The sequence below is a fragment of the Pristis pectinata genome, chromosome 10 (genome assembly GCF_009764475.1).
Source record: "Pristis pectinata isolate sPriPec2 chromosome 10, sPriPec2.1.pri, whole genome shotgun sequence".
In the NCBI taxonomy this organism is placed as follows: Eukaryota; Metazoa; Chordata; class Chondrichthyes; order Rhinopristiformes; family Pristidae; genus Pristis; species Pristis pectinata.
In genome coordinates, this window is record NC_067414.1 from 29,306,867 (window position 1) to 29,325,347 (window position 18,481).

The window sequence follows — 18,481 nt, forward strand, 5'->3', positions numbered from 1 at the left end:
CAAAGCACTTTTAGTTTATTATTGTCACGTACTGAAGTACAGTGAAAGACTTGTTTTGCATGCACCATTTTTCATAGTAGTGTAATAAATTTTCCAGTGAATCGGGTGAGTTTGAAGGGAGCATGGGTGACAAAACCTGGTGAGTTTAAAGGGGGTGTGGGAATGGGGCCCTGGTGAGTTTAAAAAGAGCTTGGGAATCATGGCACTAGTGAGATTAAAAGGAGTGTTGACACAAGATCCTGATGAGTTTATAAGGAATTTGGGGATGGGGCCTGAGTGAATTTACAAGGAGATTGGGAACAGAGCCTGGGTGAGTCTTAAGGGAGTTCAAGAAATGGGGAATCAGTGAGATTAAAACAAGTGTGAGAAGGGGGCCCTGGTAAGTTAATAACACACTTGTAAATGGGACACCAGTGAGTTTACAGAGAGCATGTGAGTGGGAGCACGGGAAGAGAAATCCAGTGAGTCAGATGCTGAACCAATGGAATTTCTGAACAATAGGACAGCAGATTATTGGAATTTTACTGTATTCTTCTGCTCATCTTCAAGTAGTGACATGGCATGTCCAGTATCTAGTAAGGAGAGCACACAGTGCCCAGTGTAGCATCATATCTGATGACTTACAGTAGTACAGCATGTCCTCAATACTGCATCAAATAAACAGCCAAAATTATAGCCAAATCCCTGATGATGTGCTGCAAAGTGCAACTTTCTGATTTGAAGAATGGTTCACACAGAATCAGTTTGAAAGACTTTTACAGAGCAGCTGGGCTCTCTTGAGATCAGTGTCTGAACTTACAACATAAATGTGTGAACTTCTAAGACATACTTGCATAGCAGCAGTTTTGGGCATTTTCTTAAAATGTATCATTTAAACAGTGTTTTAAGCCATTCTCTCAGTTTTTCAGGCCATGAAGTGGGACTGCCGCAGTGGAACACACTGAAAATACCAGCTCTGATTGCTATAGATCCTTCATGTTCATAGAAATTGCCAGATGGAAGGAATTAATTGGACTGGTTCCAGCTTGTGTGGTTGAGATATTCAGCTGAAAGAAAAGAATGCCAATTAGTAGAAGTAGTTTCGGGATGTTAGGACACTTTTAAGATGAAAAACGCAGATTCTTCTTTTTTGAAAATTTCAGCAGGGCTGTTTGTGGGGATTATATTTACTATTCACAAAAATTTAAATGGTGTATTAAAACAGTTAAAAGCTATAATGATCTCCAAAGAAACCTAGAAGGTAGAACTAGTGGATATAAATGAAAATTGGTAAAGAGGATTTAAAACCATCATCAGGAAGAATATTTTTAACTATAGGGCAGTAAGAATATGAGTGTTGTAGGATACTATGAGGCAGGATGGTGGAGGCAAAAGAATTGCTGTCATACAATAAACCTTCACACTAAAAGTTTGGTTATCCGGCACTTTACTAACCAGCTCGGTCCAGTAACTGGCACTTTAGAGTGAGCACCTGGGCTGGTGATGGGATTGTGCTGGGGGAGTGCCCAGATGTGGGGAGAGAGAGCACTGAAGAAGTGCCCGGGTTACATCTGGTTAAGTGGTATGTTTGTTTAACTAGCACCTGTGCAATCTGGTATATGCCAAATAACTGAGCTTTTACTGTAAATGGTTTTAGATGAGAATTGAAAACCCTTCCCTATAAGTATTCAATGGGCAGTATTCAAAGCCTAGGAAGCACTTCTGGGAATGGTGTTATAATGGAGATTTGTAATTTGATGCAATCAGCAATATAACAGAAGACATGATCCATGATCACAATGAATCGGAGAACATTAACATGCAGGTACAGCAAGAAATTAGGAAGACAAATGGTATTTTCGTCAATTTTGTAGTGGGGTTGAATTGAGGGTACAGAGTGTTACAATTATATAAAGATGTAGTGGACCACATTGGGAGTACTGTGACTGTTCTGGTTTACTTATTAAAGTAATACTTGTCTTAAAGAGTTATATCATTGGATTGACACCTGGAATGAGGGTCGCTGCACTGAGGCTAATTGAAACAAGTGGGCCCGTAACCTCTGGAGTTTACAAGCATGGGAGGTGACCTCATTGAAACATGAAATTGCTTGAGAGAGTCAATGCTGAAGGGTTTCCTCCACCCTCCCCCCCCCCCTCCCCCCCCCCCCCCCATAGTGCATAGTGTCTAGAACGTGAGGTCATGGATTAGAGAGCTTTCTTCACACCAAGAGTTGTAAATCTTTGGATTTCCCTACCCTAGATATGTAGTTGCTGAGCCATTGACTATTTTCATGGCTGAGATCAGTAGATTTTTGAACTCTGAGAAAATCAAGAGAGAATCATGCAGAAAAGTGGAGTTGAATTACATTCAGCCATGATCTTGTTACATTGCAGATCTACATAACCTGCTGCTGTACCTATTTCTTATGTATTTAAAGCACAGTAAGCATGCAAAAAAAAATCAGAAGCACATTTCCATGAAGATATAGCTCTTCTAACACAAAGTTTTTTTGGAACTAGTACAGTTTTTTGGATGATAAATCTGATTTTTAAAAGGAACTTGTCTCTAAAACAAGCATAGCTTAAACCAAAATAATCTCCTGCATGAATAATAATTAGTCAAGCTGCATTGTGCTGGTTGATGTCTTGATGAGGTAATTCTATCAAGTAATATGAACATTTACATTTCTTTTTTGCTTCAGGGAATTTTCTGAATGAAAATGTGCTAGACCGACACAAGTAGTAAACATCAGTGACGTTATTGGTCTTCAAGAGGCACCATTCTATAAACAAAGAGCCACCTCATTCCGATTTGTGGTGAAGATTATGAAAATATGCTTCCAAGGTAAACAGCGTGGCCATTTGGTGTGTTTCCAAACTAATGCACATCCTGAATCCTATGTCTTATAGCTTTGTGATGTTAACATTGTCACTTGGCGTGCATCTCAAGGCAGTGCTAACTTACAGGACTTTGCTAATAGGATAGATAGAAGTAAATTGATAAGTTGGTTTATTGTTGTCACATTTACCGAGGTACAGTGAAAAACTTTGTTCTGCATGCCATCCATGCAGATCATTTCATCACATCAGTACATCGAGGTAGTACGAGGGAAAAGTAATAACAGAATGCAGAATATGCGAGAGAATAGGTTACAGGGAAATAAGTGGGGAAAAGGGGCTTCTGAGAATATTCTGAGACCTAGTGTAGATTTGACAGGCCAAGTGGCTGCCTCCTATTTCATGAGGGAATACGAAGATGGTGAATACCCTGTTAACAGGTCCATTCTTTACTGTCAAAGCTGACATTTAGGTGATGGTGCAGAGCCACAGGAATGTGATGATGCTCTTTTCCAAGAAAAGTCAACATGGTGATCTCATTCTCTGCATTTGTAACTCATTTGACTGCCTGCATTATTGAAGAGCAGAGCAGCAATAGAGAATATAGTCATACTCAGTTATTGCATTGAAAGGAAAAGTATGCAGCACTTTTTCTGATTGCAGAAGTCCTAGTAAATGCGTTACAATGAGCATAAATGGCTTGGATGAAGGCACTGAAGGTATGGTTGCTGAATTTGCCAATGACACAAAATTGGATAGGGAAGTAAGTTGTGAAGCGGGCATAAAGAGGCTACAAAGGGATATAGGTAAATTAAATGAGTTGGCAATAATCTGGCATACAGATTGCAATGTGGGGAAATGTGAAATTGGCTTTTTAACATCTGAGTGTTCTACTCCACAATTTGCTAAAGTCTAGTTTACAGGTACAGCAAATAATTTGGAATGTTATTGTTTATTGCATGGGGAATTGAATACAAAAGTAGGGAGATTATGCTTCAGTTAAACAGGCATTGGTAAGATTACCTCTTCAAAACAATGTGCAGAATTGGTCTCGCTTAAGGAAGGATGTTGATACATTGGAAGCAGTTTAGAGAAGGTTTGGTAAACTTGACCAGCAGTTTCTGAACTTTCATTTTGAAAATGTACCTTAAATACAATCAGTGAACTCCTCTTTCTCTACATTTGATATACCATCAGTTTTATGCATTCTGTTACAATGTGTCAACACCACTCACATTTCTCCTTAAACAATGCATCCATGAAGTGTTTGGAGTCTGTTATACATGTAGCCAGCCCCTTTGTGTCCAATAGTGGCAGGATCTTAGACTTGTCCTTTCCCGCAGAGCCTTTGCAGTGGCTGCACCGAGCTTCATTTTGTCCCTTGGTGCATACTCCTGCTCCTTGAAATGCGCAGTAATCCACAAGTGAATGCTGCTATCTCTTTACACTGGAAGACCAACAAGTTTTGGGCAGACCAAAGTGCATCTTTCACTGGATTGATAATCTTCCAGTAGGAGTTGATGTTCATCTCGGTATATATCCCTGGGAATAGCTCATGGATTAGAGTCCTCTATTATGCAGCTGCTTGGGGCGAACCTTGGTATGAACCATTGCACCATTTTCCCAATCTTCTTGGTAAACACACAGCCCATGAGGGATGGTCAATCATCTCATTGAAAATACAGCCATCTTGAAGGCTGTGTGTGGAAGGAATGAGACTCCAACTGGGCAGGAAGGATCTGATGGGAAGGGTCCTCTCACTGCCAGCCAAGTGAGATCTTGGTGCTCGAAGGTGACTTCAGGCAATGAGTGTTCTGCCAATTGACTATGATGATCTGCTTGGGAAACCCCTGCAGAGGATCTGCAGTGTCCTTCCCCTGCAGGATGTTCTGCGCTGATCACTGCCTGATCGACTTGTGGCCAAAGGTATTTTTCTGCAGAGACTTTATTTTACGAAGGGTGAACAGTGTGGCATAGTCCAACTGAATGGAATATCGTGCAGCATCGAGTCCAGGCCAATCCTTTGCAACACTGGGGTGGGCAGAACCTCAATACGTAATAACACTTGGTTTCTGCGTACTCCAGCTCAATGCACAGTTTGATGCAGGCACACAGGATGAGAACTATATTGGGGATATTTTTCCCCACTTTCCCTGGAAGAAAAATCGCATGCTTTACAAATTTGGGTATCATCATTGCACGGGCAATGCTAGCCTTCTCCATACCATTCCAGTTTTTAGTTTGTGTGCTGGTGATTTTGATCAGCATCAGCTATCTGCAGCAAGGGCTCTGTCTAATTCCATCATCATTTCCCCATTCAACTGCCAATACATATCTTTATATAGCCCAATAAGCAATGAGAATTGACGTCTAGTAACAGTATGCACAAAGAATCAAACCTGGGATCTTACTGAACTGTATATTTCTGTAAAGCAGTGCACTTCTCTATTGTGTTATCAAATAGGTGTTTAAAGACATTCTGTTCTACTGTTCGGGATTTTCATTCACTGGAAGTGGTGGACAGAAAATTGATTAAAACGCTGAAACAAGAGTACAGGGAAAATGTGTTATTTATGTATGTAGGATCTATACTTCATGGAATGTTAATGCTTTCTCATGAAATAAGGTTGCAATAAGGTAATGGTAGAAGACTACGATGATGTAATGTTCAGAGATTGTGATCAAATGGAAAGCTTTAATATTTCGGTGGTGTTCCAACCATTGCACATTCCCCAAACACCTCCATCATGAATACAGTCACAGCATGCTTTCTTAAATATGCAATGTTTTACTGAGATTGGGAGGAGAGCAAATGTTTACTATTGATGGATTTCAGTTTGCCTGTGGCACATGTTACTTCTGAGTGGTTTTCTGATTAGACTGGACCTCACACAGTCATGAAAACAGCAAGAAGCCTGCAGGTGCTGATGCTTCAGTTCTTTTTCTCACAACCATCAGTGTTATGCCCAGTAGGATACCAGCGCCTATAGTGTGAGAGTTTTAACAAGGCTATAAAGGACATTAGGACTTTACGTTTCCTAGGCTATTTTACCTTTCCTTTCTTCACAAAAAATTATGAAAGGGTTGTAGGACATGACTGGGCTAGAAATGATATGCTGAATAGAAATACAAGCGAAAAGATCACCATGGGGGGCACATGCTAGTTTGATTGCAAAGGGGGAGGGGTATTGATTTTCATATGTGATTAGATTTAAAGAGAGCTGTGCACATAAGAGGCATTAAACCTGCACTTCAGTACAATGATGTATAACAACCATGTATAATTTCAGGAGCAGCCTGGGAAGCTCAACATTGTGTATTTTCAGCCATAGCAGATACTCTTAAAATGGTGGTCAGAGTTAGGGGTACCTAATGCTAAGAATAGCAGGGATCAGGCACCGACAGGTCAGATGGACAAATGGTGTGAGGACCAAAGTGGGAGAGGAGGCAGCTGCTTCCTCTGCCATATTGAAAACCAGGCTCGCCAACATGATGAGGGATCCTGGCACATTGTTGCTTTGGAGGAGAATCCATTGTTGTCTTCCGTGCTGGACACCCCAACAATGGTTCAGGTTCACTCAATATTGCCTTGCTGCCTTAAAGCTAATCTACCTGCTTGCAACCTGAGCTGTTCTCCAGGTGCATATTCATTTTCGGTGTGGCAGTGACATCAAATCTGTGTTGCACCACTACATGACTGACAGATTCTGTGCATGGGTAGTGCATGTTTCTGTTTCCCATTATGTGCTTTGGGTGTTAAGGAGCAGCGATCACATTTGGTGATCGATATACATGAACTCCATTATCTCAAATTCAGTCATGTAGCACGTAGAAATGTTTGCGGCTATCTTTCAGATTACATCTGGCAAAGTAAGTTTTAATCTACCCACTAAGAACTTCAATGTTGTAATTGAAAATCAAAACTGCAAATGCTGGAAAGCTGAAAATAAAACAGAAAATGCTAGACACATTCAGTGGGTCAGTCAGCATCTGTAGAAGGAGATTTTTTGTGTCAGTCCCTGAGGTGTTTACTTTTTTTGGCTTAACTATGTTGTCCCCCCACCCCCCCCCCCCCTCCTGCCCACTCATTACCATCATTGACAGAGCCTTCGACCATATCTGTTTCCTGCATCTCTCCTCCCAAACCCCCACTGCTCACAGCTAGTGCAAGTATAGTGTTCCCTTAGTTCTTGCATTTCACTCCACCATCCTCTGTATTTAACAGATCATCCTTCGCAATTTTCGCCACCTTCAACGAGACTCCTCTACCAGACCTACCTTAACCCCTACCTTTCAGCAGTCTAATTCCTTGGTCCATCTCTTCCATCTCCATCAACCACTCCCTGTCATGTAAATAGAAATTTGAAATAAAAACTTAATGTTGGAAACATTCAGCAGGTCTTGTAGCAACAATGGAAAGAGAAACAGTTAAGCATTTCAGGCTGAAGACCGTTCATCAGAATCCATCCCCCACTCCCTTTCTCCTGGCATTTTCCTGTGCATTGTTAGGAGACGCAATGCCTACTCTTTAACCTCTTCCTTTTCCACCATCCAGTGACACAAACAGTCCTTCCTGGTGAAGGAGCCACTCGCTGGCACTTCTTTCAATCTAGCGCATTACATTTGGTGTTCGTAATGTAGTTTCCTCTTCGTCAGAGAAACAAAGCACAGATTGATTGACTACTTTGCAGAGCACCTGCATTCAGCTCACAAATGTGACACTGAGCCTCCTGTTGCCAGTCAGTTCAATTCCCCATCCATTTACCACTCTATCCATCTGTCTGTGGCCTTCCATATTTCTCCAACGAAGCCTAATGTAGGCTTGAACATCTTCTCTTCTAACTGGGCAGAATCAGGTTTATTATCACTGACATATGTCATGAAATTTGTTGTTTTGCAGCAGCAGTACAGTGCAAGACATAAACATTACTATATGTTACAAAATTAAATAGTGCAAAAGAGGAATAACAAGGTAGTGTTCATGGACCGTTCAGAAATCTGATGGCAGAGGGGAAGAAGCTGTTCCTACAACATTGAGTGTAGGTCTTCAGGCTCCTGTACCACCTCCCTGATGGTAGTGATGCGAAGAGGGCACGTCCCGGGTGGTAAGGATCCTTAGTGATGGATGCTGCCTTCTTGAAGGCACCGCCTCTTGAAGTTGTCCTTGATGGCAGGGATGGTTATGCCCGTGATGGAGCATAATGAGCCGTGATGGATTCTAATGAAGTAGAGCCACTGGTGTGCCGCCTTCATGATTGCATCAATGTGTTGGGCCCAAGATAGATTCTCTGAGATGTTGATGCCCAGGAACTTGAAGCTGCTTGAAGCTTGCAGCCTTTGGGATTCAATATCAAATTCAGTAATTTCAGCTAATTCTCTTCTTATTTTAGTAATGGAATTGGCCAGTTGTACTGAAAGATTATCTGTAATATTGACTCAGTTTTCCCCTTTCCACAGACCCAGCCAGATCTGCTGGTTACTTCCAGTATACTCCTTTCCATTTCACGTTTCAGCAATAGCACTGAGCTACATTTCACAGTTCTAACATGTCCCTCTGTTTGGTTCCTTTCTCTATAACTGTCCAAATTAATCTGTTGAACAGATGACTCCATAAACATTGAGATCACCTGTGCAACTTGGCCTCATCTTATTAAAGCTATTCATTTTCGTCCTGTCCATCTCTTCTTCCACCCTCTCTGCCTCTTAAAACTAATTAGGTTTCTCTCTTTCCAAGTTCTGAGGAAAGGTCTTCAACCTGAAACATTAACTCTGTTTCTCTTTCCACAAATGCAACCTGACTTGCTGAATGTTTCCAGTATTTTCTGTTTTTGCTTGCCATAATGGTATAGATCATGACATTAGCGGCATGAACTGGAGTGTTTAAAACTCAGCTGTTGATTTCATAAGTATCCTAAACCAGCTCTCAGTGATGCTGAATGTAGGAAACCATGGAATATGTGGTGGGAAAATTTTACATATTTAATGCATTGCACAAATGAGACTTCCCCAGTAGAGATCATTTATACTGCAGGTAAAATAATGATATGCTTGATTAGGGAGATAATGTATTGTGTGATGAGTTTCCATGTGTCAAGTGACCTTTCCTCATTTGTGCCTTGAGTGTTTAATATCAAACTTAGTCATTTATATTAAAAACTTGTTATAATCGTCCAACACATGAATGCAAAATAAAATTGTTGACACAATTGATTAAATATAAATTATTATTGTTACATGTAAGAAGTACAATTTTTCTCAGTGGAAGGATTTCACATTTTTCACATGACATATTTTGATTGTGAAACAAAGTAATGCTTTGGGTCAAGTTGCCTGTGTCTCTGAATCAGGGTGCTGGAGTTTTGGACTTCATTTGCTCCCTACATCACTCTTTCCCCATGTCCCCATCTTATCAGAACATCTGTCTGAGTTAATTTTAATAGCATATTTGGCATCTAAATCTTATTTTGTATTTTTAGACTGTAACTGGTGTACAAATGATGGCATGCCCCTTACAGTTTACGTAGTAAATTTCAACATGTTATTTCATGATCCTGATATAAAAATTTGAAAATTAATCACCAGCAAGTCCCCAGAATGTACAAAGTGTTACAGATTCATTGTCACTGGCACGTATGATTTTTTTGTAAACCGAGATGCAAAACAATCCATAGCAACTTGATAATGACCAGGAGTTGTCCTGGTGTCCTGGCCAATATTTATCCTTCAACCAAAATCTCTTTAAAAAAAACCAAATTATCTGACTATTATCACATTGCTGTTTGTGGACCCTCATTGTGCACACATTCTCTTTACCTTTTCCTGCATTACTACACTGAGAATGTGTTTCACTGGTTGTGAAAAAAAAAGTTGGGATGTGCTGAGATCATGAAAGACACAATATAAATGCAAATCTTTCTAATTCAAAACATAGTTTGATTTTTAAAAAAAGTCAAATTGTTTCTTTCAAGCTCATGAAAGAACTTTGAGAACCCTTTATTCAAGGAAGTTGGCCTGTGTGTAGTCTTTGTGTTTGAACATTTTTTTTACTCAGAAGGTTAATGGCACTCGTAAGAGCAATGATCCAGGACTGAGTTTCAGGTTTGCAAGCCATAAATTAGTAGCAGCACGCTCCCTTTCAAAATTATCTCTCGGCTTTAAACCACTGTCAAGTTTGAGCTGATTTGGGCAATTTTCCTGTAAATTGTTGGGAATAGTATTGGACCAGACACTAAAAGGAACAGCAGATGATTGAGGGTGCAGAGTAACCATGTTTACACTTGAAAATTGGCTTTCAGTCAGGTGTTTTTTAAAAAAAACCTACCCATTTTATAGAGGTGTGCCAAAATCATGATGCATTTAGATAGGGAAAACAGAGAATCTTTTCCCATTCATGGAGGGTCAAGGAACAGAAGAGACTGGTTTGAAGTGATTGACAGCAGTTTGGAATGCACTGTCTGAAAGTGTGGTAACTGAATGTCAATATGTGGCTTTGGAAATGTAATTCTTTAAGTGTTTCATGATGAAATAATTTGCAGGATCATGGGGAAAGAATGGAGATATGGGCCTAACTGGATGAGTTTACAAAGAGCTGACAGTCTTGATATGGACTGGGTGGTTTCTTTATGCGCTGTAATGATTTTAAATATGATGATGCTGATATAGTCTATCACTTGATTTTCCTTTATTTTGAATATGGTTTCTTCATCTCATTTATTGTCTTCAAAGAAAACTAGTCAAAGAGTGTCATATGATTGTGCAATTGAAAATGGCATTAACAAATGTGTTGGTGCCTAAGAAGATGGATGTAAGCAATGAACAATGGCAGAAGAGTTGGGTGGGGTAGTTGGAGGTGGAAAAATCATGTAAACAACCTTCTGGAGACTTTAGATGGAGATGGTCTCTGTAACCCTCAATCACAATTTCTTTCTTCCCTTCCTCCAACACTTAATAATTTCATCTTGAAAGTCATAACTCACCTCATGAAACCCATTACCAATTCCTCAGTTGTCTCTTGATTAGCCCCATATCTAATCTTTCCTTTCCAGTAGTCCATAAACTCACTGTTCTCCAGACCCATGATCTTCTCTCAGATAATTTCAGACATTAGCCTGTTGACTGTCTTGTGTACATCATGAAAACTACATAATTCTATCACCAGTGATGGCCACTGTGAGGTACCGCTCACCCTTTTTTCCTTCAGTCATCTCTCTCTGATGAATATGGTAACACGGTGGCCTGGGCTCTTGATGCGGAGATGCAAGTTCGAATCCCATCATGGTAAATAGGCAATTTAAATTCAAGTAATTTAATAAATTTGGAATTAGAAAACTAGTATCAGGATTGGTGACTATGACACTACTGGACTATTGTAAAAATTAATCTGGATTACTGTAGTACTTCAGGGAAGGAAATCTGCCATCCCTATTTGTGACTCCAGACCCACCAAAGTAATTAATTCTTATCTTCCCTCTGAAAGCCACCTAGTTCAGTGGGGGCAAATGGGAATTGACAGTTAATACTGGTCTTGCCACCAATGTCTACATCCAGTGAACAAATTTATTAAAAATAAAATTACATGCTCCACTGTTACTATATCTGATTTCCCCCTTCATGAGACCGTCCAATAATTCCAATCTTGTCTAACCACAGCCTTCACATTTCCAACCAGGGGTTTACATTGCATGTTCTCTAGACAACCACAAGGTTCCACGCTTGGCACTACTTTGTGAATGTTTACATTTGCTGCTGCACTTTGCTGACATTTGACTCTGAGCTCCCATTACCATTTCTTCGATTTCGTAATCACTTCTCTGTTGTCAGGCTGCCAAAATTACTTCCTTTCTTTGAACATTAGTAGAAGCTGAATAAGCTTCAGCCTGCCCAAAAATTCCAAAGCCTTACCCTTAGGGTCATTATCATTCGTAACTGTTTATCCTGACTGAATCTGACTGTGCAATCTGTGTATTCTGCTGGATTCCCAGATGAACTGCAAACATACAGTAGTACTCAGAACACCCATTCCTTCATCTGGAATGCTTGCTTTTCACCACTGTCACTGCTTGTGTAAACACCCAAATCTATCCTCTCCAAAGTAAGCCTGCTGGTTCCTGATCTCTGCACTGCACAACCAGTGACTTGACCAAAACTTCAGTCCCCTGCCTGTTTGTTCTGTCCTCACTAACCCCAGATGCCTCTACCCATGTTTGAAGTCATTTCCCTCCTTGTTCTTTTAGTGCATTGTGGTGCTGCAAATCTTCAGTACTGGTCAACAGTGCTGCTTAAGTGACAGTCAGGCTTCAGGTAATTATTTATAGTTAGGTTCAAATTAGAATAGCAACGCTGACTGTCCATTTCCCTCCACAGATGCCACCTGACTCACTGAGTTCCTCCAGCATCTTGTTTGTTGCTCAGGATTCCGGCACCTGTAGTCTCTTGCATCTCTATGTAGAAATCTGAAATAAAAACCAAAAATGCTGGAAATGCTTGGCAGATCAGGTATCATCTCCACCATCACAAACCAATCCTACCTCAGCAATGGAACACTATGGACCACGCCCACAGACTTGTCTCTGTGTATTTTTTTGCACTAATGTCATGTTTTGCGCAGTCCTTTCCTTTACTGTCTTGTCTAAAAGTAAAGTTGAAAGTCGAGTTTATTGTCATATGCACAAGTACATGTGTGCACAAGTGCAGTGGAAAGCTTACTTGCAGCAGCGTCACAGGCACATAGTATAACACAAGCAGCATTCACAAGGAAAAACAAACATTATACACAACTTTACCAAAAAAACAGGATGAGAACAAAAAAAATGTCTATTTCAGAGGTCATAGTGTTGCTAACTGTAGTGATTTCAGGTTTATGTTATATTTTATGTTGCCTGAATCTATATGAATGTGATGCTGCTCCAAACAAGTTTTTTCATTATACCTGTACCTCACCATATTTATGCATTGACAATAAAATTGACTTGAACCAATCTTTAGCTAATTCATTTCACTCCCTGTGATTTCAAGAAATGACTGAGAGTACTGGCTACAGCAAGGACTGGGGCTGGTAAATGCAAGTAACATTGATATCACAAATGTGCCAAGCAATGACCATATCCAACAAGAGAGAGTCTAACCACCTTGGTATTCAATGGTATTGCCATCACTGAAGATAAGATATCTTTATTAGTCACATGTACATCAAAACACAGAGTGAAATGAATCTTTTGCGTAGGGTGTTCTGGGGGCAGCCCGCAAGTGTCGCCATGCTTCCATGCCAACATAGCATGCCCACAACTTCCTAACCTGTACGTCTTTGGAACATGGAAACCACCATCTTCAGTATTCTGGGGGAGGGTAGAGGGTGGGGGTTGTCATCATTGACTAGGAACACAATTGGACCAGCCACTTAAGTTGAACAAGAGTGTTCTGCGAAGTGGTCACCCAATCTGTGTTTGGTTTCTCCAGTGTAGAGGATGCCATATTTTGAGTGCTGAATTCAATTTATTGGTTGAAGCACTCTGGCATTCTGTGATCTGATATGTTTTGAATCTAGTACAGATTGGTACTAATTATCTAAAGCTAACTAAGATCTAAAATTAACTAAGATCTATACTGATCTGTAGCTGATTAATCCACCTGTATAGCTGTGTGATCTCAGCCGACAGTGTTTCTGACTTGGGTTACAGACAGTTCTCAGAACCCTCCACCTTCTGTTTCCCACATCTGTCCCACCATGCTGAAAAAGAACGGTTCTCCTGCTCAGAGGAAGATGATCAGGGGACAGGTTTTGTAGTCTGGCATTTTCTGTGTCTGGCACTGGTCAGGTCCCAAGGGTACTGGATTAGAGAGCTTCAACCTGTAGTAGAATGAGAAAAGGACAAGGGAATCGCTGTTTCACCCATAAGAACTGATTACACCTCTGGGCAGTAGGAAGGGAAGAAGTAAAAGGGCAAGTGTTGCATCACCTGCATTCGCACTGGGAAACTGCTATAAGTTGGAGAATCATAGAGTCGTATATAGAACAGAAACAGGCCCTTCAGACCACCAGGTCCACACCAATCATCAACCATCCATTTATACAAATCCTGCATTAATTCCATTTTGTTATTCTGCCTACATTTTCAACTCTCGCCAGATTCTACCACTTACCTCTACACCAGGGGCAATTTACAGTGGCTAATTAACCCATCAGCCCACACATCATTGGGATATTGGAGAAATTGGAGCACCCAGAGGAAACCCAGGCAGTCACAGGGAGAATGTACAAACTCCACGCACACAGCACTACTAGCTGTGCTGCCCGGAATGATGGGTGAAGATGCAAGAGTGAACCAGGGAGTCGTAGGGGAAACAGCCACTTCAGAATTCTGAAAAGAGAGAAATAGAAAACCCTGTCAACTATGCAGGAGGGGAAGCCACGTTTAAGGGAAAGAAAGAAGACATCTCTGAAGGGTTGGTCTGGAAACAGTTATGGCAGAGATAAAGAAAATAAGAGAATAGTTCGTTCTTCCATCTTTATCAACCACTCCCCTCCCCTCCCCTCCTCTCGACATTTTCCCATGCAGCCACCAGAGGTGCAACAGCTGCCTTTTTACCTCCTTTTCCCACCATCCAGGGTTCCAAACAGTCCTTCCAGATGAAGCAGTGATTCATTTGCTCTTCTGACTTAGTATGTTACATTCAATGCTCATTGTGTGATCTCTACATTGAGAAACCAAACACAAATTGGTGACTCCTTTGCAGCAAACCTCTGTTCAGTCTGTAAAAGTGACACAGAACTTCCATTTGCATGACACTTTAATTCTCCATCCCACTCCATCTTTGTCTTCCTGTGCTTTTCCATGAGGCTGAATGGCAGGGTGCAGAGGAGATTTACCAGGCTGTTATTGGCATATCACAGTTATAACAAGTGACCAGGTAGGCTGGTTTGGTTTTGTCAGCTGCGGAGGAGACTGAGGGGTGACCTGATATAGGTATGTAAAATTATGAGAGGGATAGATAGGGTAGATGGTACAAGTCTCTCTCCCATGGTGGGGGTCTTTAAAACAAGAGGGCATAGGTTTAAGGTGAGAAGCTAAGGTTCAGAAAGGATCTGAGGGGCAATTTTTCCTCTCAGAGAGTGATTCAAGTCTGGAATACCATGTCTGAAGAGGTGGTGGAGGCAGATACTCTCACAACGTTTGAGAAGCATCTAGACAAGTATTTTGAACCACCGAGGAATAGAAGCCTACAGACCTAATAGTGGTAAGTGGAATTCGTGTAGATAGGTACAATGGGTGGTGTGGGCATGGTGTGTTGAGGGCCTGTTCCTGTGTTGTATGTCTATGACTCTATGCTAGCTCTGGGAACAGCACCTCATCTCCTGTATATTGATGTTGCATCTCTGGGTTCAATATTGAATTCAACCATTTCAAATAACCAGCTTTTCTGTTGGTGTCAGAATTCTGATCTAAGGTGAACTTTGTGAATAGCTCCTTGTGGGGGGTGGAATCCTCCCTTGAGCAATCGGGAGAGGATCTGGGGCTATCAGTTATCAGCATCTACCCAAACTAATAGTTCCTGGATCCTCTCCCGATTGCTCAAGGGAGGATTTTTTTTTCTCTGGAGCTATTCCTAAAACTCACGTTCATGTTTTTGCCCTTGCGGGAGATGGTGGTTAAAGTAGTGGGTAAATAGTGAACATGATGACACCTAAAAATACAAAATTCTGGAAATATGCGGCTAATCAGGCAACATCTGTGGAGAGAGAGAGAAACAGAATTAATATTCCAAGCCAATCATCTCATGAATGATCAGATGAAGGGCCATCTGTCTGAAGTATTATTTCTGTTTCTCTCCACAGATGCTGCCTGACCTGCTGAGTATTCCTGGCATTTCCTATTTTTATTTCAGATTTTCATCATTGTATTTTACCTGAATGCAGCAGATGTGATGGGTCAGATTTTTTTTTACATTCTTCCTTCTCTTCTATTTGTTATGCAACCTCCTCTCATTTTTATTCATATCTCCACTCTTCATGGATCGTCATTGATAGTACAACCTATTCTAATGCCCATCCTGAACCATTGCCTTGTTATTTCTCATTCCATCTCCCCTCCGTGCCTCTAATTTCCTTAGAAGCCTTATTTCATCTGTGTGGTGCCCGTTTCTACTCTGTGCATCATGTAGGTGAGCAGATCTCTATTAAAAGTTGAGATAAAATTTCAAAAGGAAGCTTCCATAGAACTAATTTATAAAGCTATAAAACCAATAAATTTTATCTGTAGATTTTCTGAGTACACTGCTTTGTTGTGTTTGCATGGTGGTATCTTTTGCTCCTATTTCCCCATTTTAAATATTGTCCATCAGTAATATTTTTTGAGTTCTGATGTTGAGTCCGCACCTCAATCAGTATTGTTTCTGTTACCTCTATGACATTGAGTGTTTTCTTGATTTTGTTTCAGACTTCCAATATCTGCAATCTTTCAAACATCTTTAGATATACAGTTTGACTTTATTATGCCTAAACAAAATACTTGAGTTCATCAGTAGTCCATTGTTTACTCTTTGTATCCAAGATAATGCTTATATTTTATGAGTTTATTTGGCAAGTCCTTCCAGCAATAAATAAAAGAACTTTAACAACGCACTTGTATTGTGATAACATCTAGTTATGAAATGGATGCATTTTCTGGTGGGTGATGTGATCAAACTAATTTGAGAGCATTAGGAAAACCTAGCTTTCTGCCCCCAGCACCCCCATCATTGCCTGCAAATGTAATTGATTTAGTCCTGGCTTTTGAATGAGTTAAATGTGTTGTGCCAGAGCTAAAGATTGATTGTGCCAGCAGTGAAGTGCGGCCCCACAGTCAGGGTAATAAATAGCTCGCATAAATCTCTGTGGTTTCAGCGTATGTGAAAGAGATGGTGGAAGCACTGATCACAATCTTTCAAACATCTTTAGATATACAAATAGTGCCAGAGGACTGGAGAGTTGCCAAAGTAGCACATCTGCTCAAAATTAGATAAAGGTATAAACCAGCTTAACACTGCTGGTGAGTAAGCTTCTAGAACCACAGCAAAGGATGGTGTTAATTCAAAACAAAAACATGGATTAATTAAGGAAAGCTAGCAGGAATTTGAAAAAGCAACTTGAATGACAAATTTAATGGTCTCCTTGGAGAAAGTAACAAGGAGAATTTTGTGTACATAAGTTTGTAAAGGGATTTTGATAAATACTGCTGTATCTACTTTTCATCCTGCCACCATTTCTAAAGCAGTCCTGTGGGAGGCTGAAGACCCATGATCTGTCACTAGAAATGAATTAGTTTAGCTTTATGGATTTGAAATGGGAGAGCCCAAACAACCCTGTTCTTCATAGCTGTTCAGTTTATGGACATTCTCTATATATTATCAAGTGCTGTAGACAGTGGGCTTGTGGTATCCCTTCAGTGTAACTGTCCCTGTATCTCATGGATCCACAGACATGCATTATTCAAACATCGCTGAAAGCTGTTTTTGTTGAGCTCTGCTGCCTTATTGTTTCAACCCTTGCATTCTGGTTGCGATATACCCTTTGTTATAATGTGAATCGGGTCAGATGAGTTGAAACAACCTCACTGGAACTCACTGGATGCCTCCAAGGTCTCTCTGAATTTTGCCAAGTAAAACCGACATCAGACATTTGAATTCTGGATTTCATTGTGAAAACAAGTGCAGTCATCAGTGAAATGAGGCAGAAAGATGTGTCCTTCACTTCTTCCTTTCAGACTTGTGCTCTGCATTTGGGAGTCTTTGACTATCCCAGCCTTCAGCAGGCTGCTAAGACATATGTCATAGAAGACAGAGGGTAGTGGTGGTAGGGTGTTTTTCTGACTGGAGGTCTGTCTCTAGTGATATTCTGCAAGGATCAGTCCTGGAGTATATAAATGATTTGGTTGAAAATGTAGGTGGTCTGATTAGGAGGTTTGGAGACATGAAAATTGGAGTTCTGGATAGTGAGGAAGGTTGTCAAAGAATACAGCAAAGGATAAAACTTTCGTTAGGCCACATTTGGAGTATTGTGTGCAGTTCTGGTTGCCACACTATAGGAAAGATGTGGAGGCTTTAGATATGGTGCAGAAAAGGTTCACCAGAATGTTGCCTGGATTGGAATGTATTAACTACAAGATGAGGTTGGGCAAATTTGGATTATTTTCTCTGGAGCTTTGGAGGCTGAAGGGTAACCTGGTAGACGAGTATAAAATTATGGGAGGCATATACAGGGTAGATGGTCAGAGTCTTTTTTCCCAGGGTGGAAAGGTCAAATACTAGAGGCCATAGGTTTAAGGTGATAGAGGGGGATAGTTTAAGAGAGATGTGTGAGGCAATTTTTTTTTGTGTGATAGGTACCTGGAATATGGTGCCTGGCGAGGCAGTAGAAGCAGATATGATGGCAATGTTTAAGAAGCATTTAGACAGACACAAACAGGCAAGGAATAGAGGGTCACGTGCAGGCAAATGAGGTTAGTTCAATTGGTATCATGGCTGACGCAGACGTGGTTGGCTGACGTGCCGGTCCCTGGATGGTGGTGAGGGAGGAGGTGTAGGGATAAATATGGAGACAGAAGAGAGACTGCAGGTGCTGGAAATCTGGAGCAACACACAAAATGCTGGAGGAACTCAGCAGGTCAGGCAGCATCTATGGAGGCAAA

The 18,481-nt window shown here is 40.8% G+C and overlaps 1 protein-coding gene across 6 annotated transcripts in view; it reads left to right on the top strand.

Moving 5' to 3' along the window:
- Positions 1-18,481, top strand: part of ankrd6b (ankyrin repeat domain 6b) — a 142,670-nt gene that overhangs the window by 69,816 nt on the left and 54,373 nt on the right. For 5 of the 6 annotated variants that reach the window (XM_052025069.1, XM_052025074.1, XM_052025073.1 and 2 more), the window contains exon 2: positions 2,684-2,826. The exons of the other annotated variant lie outside the window; for it this stretch is intronic. The gene's annotated coding sequence lies outside the window, so the exon portion shown is untranslated. The remainder of the gene's footprint in view (positions 1-2,683; positions 2,827-18,481) is intronic. 6 annotated transcript variants of the gene reach the window in all.